The 4,088-nt window shown below is 30.3% G+C and overlaps 1 pseudogene; it reads right to left on the reverse strand.

Moving 5' to 3' along the window:
- LOC111377750 lies at window positions 1-3,823 on the reverse strand (annotated as a pseudogene).
- Between the last annotated feature and the right edge of the window lie 265 nt (window positions 3,824-4,088).

The following is a 4,088-nucleotide window of genomic DNA, read 5'->3' on the forward strand; positions in this document are numbered from 1 at the left end:
TTAGCACTTAGGTCTCAATTTCATGAATAGACTAATCTCGACTTTGTTAATATTATCCGTAAATTGGTAAACACAAATAGTTTCAATGAAACCGACCAGGCTGTGAGCATGTTGGAGATGGGGTGGGGGAAACTGGGGGGTCGACCGGGCTGTGAGGTTGGGGAAACACAGGGCTGATGGGCTGTGGATTGGAGAAATAAGAGAACGTAGGGTAGGGGAAACCCAGTGGTCGAAGGTTGGGTACTTAATAAAATGCCCCTTAAGAGTGGACTTTCACAAAAAAAATCGCATCTTGACTTAGATACCATTAATAGTTGTCATACTCGTACTACTTAAGTAAATCTCTATTTACTTTTTCATAATTAAATCCATCCTGACTCGGTCCAAAGAATTGATAAAATAACAAATTTCATGTAAGTAATTCATCTTCCTTTGTTTAGTCATAGGTTAGGGCCGTTAGGCATACACAATTTTAACAGACACTAAGTGAGATTGGAGTTTATGACCTCTTCCAAATCAAATTAGAAGGGGATTTTAACTAATTTCGATCATGATAGGTGTAATAAAATAAAGATACCACAATTTAGAGAGAAAAAGAAGGGTAGGATACGAATCAAGAAGAAATATCAAACAATATGTTTAATGTATAATTTAAACAATTAAAGTTGATAAAAACTGGTGGATTCCATGAAATGTATGGTAAAAAAGTGGATTAAAGGTATGAATAAAATGAAATATGTAGTTAAAAATAATATTTATCAATTTTTTAACAAAAAAATAACTTTATCAAACAAGCCCTAAATATCTCTTTGTGGCACTAATTTAACCACCAAAAAGGTCAAAATATATACACAAACATGCTACAGTGTCAGAATAATTAATATAATATTTGTCATAATATCACATAACATTCTATCATTGACTCATTGAAAACACAGTAATATTTTTCATTAAATCACCTCCCCGCTTTCTAGGATTTTGACTGTGCTTCTAACATTATTCTTTTGGGACAGTGGTTTATCCAATATATACATGTCTTTCAAGAAAACGGTTGTTAAATGAAAGATTAATGCTAATTACAGTCACTCACTATAAGAATCGTTGTATACATATGATAATTAGTGATTTGATATATGAGGCAAGAAAAAATTATCACATTAATATATCAAATCACAAATCGCCATATAAAATATAAAGTAGGACGACTACCGCAGTGAGCAACTATAAATAGTATTACTCTCAATGAAAAGGTTTTGTAAACAAGATTTCCAGTGCCCTTTAAACTTTTTCTATGTTTTGAAAACTCATAGGATTAGCCCTATTTGGCTCCCATTAATTTTGATTAATATGAAGAATAATATTTTTTTGAAAAATTGATGATTGTAAAAGAATAAAAAATGTTCGATTTACTTGTAATATTATTTTATTGAAAATTGTGTGGTTGAAAATATGAGAAAGAAAATTTTAATTTAATTTGATGAGATGTAATGGGTGCCAAACGGGGCCATGTGAGTATGAATTAGCTGGAACAATTCGTTCAAATTTTACAAATAAAAAACAAAAAGTGCAACGGTTTAACGCGTTTGTAAAGCAACTCGACTTCTATTATCTAATAATTCACATTGTTTACTTTTGTATTGTAACACAAGATTTCCTTTTCTAAAAATGAAATGAATTAAATTAAACAAACTTGATAATTTTTTAACTTGATCTTAATCAATAAATCCGACTTGAGTCATCCTTCTAAAGTTAGATAGGGAAAAAAAAAAAAAGAATTATTGCTCCTATCATCTTTAAGGAAAAACATTTTAAATGATAAATTTAATTATTAGGCCAAAATTGGTCGAAATTAAGTCAACAACTAATTTTAATAACACATTTTATGAAATATTGCACAACATTTAAATTATGTATTTCATCAACTTTTATTAAAATTTACTAAAAATTTGATTTTAATTCCCACTTAACTGTAACTAAGTCATCAATGAAATTAAAAATATACATTATTGAAGCAATTTTTAATGAAAATATGTTATAATGATTGCGTGCGAACTAACAAATTATGGTTTAGACGTTTCACAGTTGACGTTTAACAGCATTATTAACATTATCATAAGTTAATTTCAAGGTTGACTTACATAATTTTTCTTAACTTTAACTAAAAAAAAAGTCCAACTTTGAGTGCTATTAACTACTTCTCGGAATTATTCCCTTTTAAATTATTATTGGGAAAAAATAATAGTTTTTATTGTTCAAACTTGATCAGATGCCTTCTTTGCATGATCCTCAAAGCAACTCCAATGCACACACCAAAACACCATTTTGCATCAAAAAATGGTGCAAAGTTTTTTCAATATAGCAACATATTTTGCATCAAATGGTTAAAAACAATTTTATCTCTCTCTTTCATTTTGCAATAAATAAATAAAAATATTAAGGATATTTGTGTCATTTTTGTTATACATTTTTGATACAATAAATAATAATAATAATTATTATTATGCACATTTTTAATAAATTTTAATAAAGTAATCATTAATAGTTAAGGAATTAATTAAATTTATTAATGAATTTAATATTATCGTTAATTTACCGCAATTATTTATTTAGTTAAGAATAAAAAATGAACCAAATGATTAAATACTATTCGTTTTATATAAGTTTTGGTGCAATGGGTTAAAGATGATTCCAGTTTGGTGTAAAATGGCTCAAAACTTCAAATTTTGGCACGAAGGAGATGGCATCAAGTCTTCGTTCTCTCTTCAACTTTTAGATCACTACAATTGAGGAACCATGCGAGAGAACATCTAATCCTCGTGCTTTGTAACCTTTGGTACCTTGGTTTAATCCTTCGCTCCAAGCTATAAGTAAAGTACTTGGGGAACTCTACGCGCTCTTTCACTAGCCTGCCCATTCACTCTTGAAACAGTAATAACCGTTTTTCATGAGCCTAGCTTGCAGAGAAAGTAATTAGGGACACTTAGCCCTTGTTTAAGCCACATTATTTTCATAAAAATGCATTTTTGAATAATGTATTGATAGAAAATGTGTGATTAAAAATAAGAAAATATTTTGGATTTGTATGTAATATTATTTTATTAAAGAATGCATATTGAAATGATGTTAAATCATTGTTTAATAATATTTTTTTTTGAAATAATGTGAGTCAAACAGGGCTTTAATGACCATTTTAACCACATCATCGGTGGGAATACCCTGACCAAGAAAGAAGTCAAGAGGTTTCATAATCACATTTTAGTTGAGGCTAACAATTTGTGGCATCTTTTCAATCAGAGAAGCAAAACCATCAAGATCAATCTTGAGCTTCAAGTTGAAAAGGCCTTCAAAGGCAATCCAAGAATCTGTGGGTACTGTGCAATAACCGAAGCAAGCGCTTCCTTTCTAATCGCAAAACTCATCAAACAATCGACATTTGGTTTCACAGTCTCTTCAAGATCATACACAAGAGTATATGCCCGCTTCTCAAACATCCTTGCCAAAATCTTTTCCGGCAAACGCAATGAGACCAAATTATCCACGAGCGATTTGATCATAGTACCAACCCCCATTCCCAAGAAATACGGATAATATGTTGCCATTGGGCCCGTATCCCTTGGATTTACCCCTATACTAACTAAATATACTACAGAGTCACTCATTGTTCCCTCTAGCTTAAACCCTAATAACTTCAGATATTCATCAAAACATACCCAATATCTTGCTTCTCAATATCAAGTCCCCGCAAAAACTTAACCATAGGTACAAGCTCCACCACCACACTTATATGAGGGCACTGTGGATAATTCTTCAAAAACTCACCCATTATGTGTTAATTATATTTGTTAGGTTGAACTCAATGTAAATTGGTGAAATTAAAAGAAATGAACAAAAAATGGTTAAAAAGGAAGAAATCTAGAGTTTGGGGACCAAAGTGTAAACATTCTATAGTTGATTCGTACCATAAAATAATGATTGAAGATCATGTATGATCATTTGGATGTAATTGGAGGTTAAAGGAGTGAAATATAGTTGAAAATTTTTTCAAATCAATTTCCAATTGAAAAAGTTATGCTCAGAAATTTTATCCT

The sequence above is a fragment of the Olea europaea genome, chromosome 3 (assembly GCF_002742605.1).
Source record: "Olea europaea var. sylvestris chromosome 3, O_europaea_v1, whole genome shotgun sequence".
In the NCBI taxonomy this organism is placed as follows: Eukaryota; Viridiplantae; Streptophyta; class Magnoliopsida; order Lamiales; family Oleaceae; genus Olea; species Olea europaea.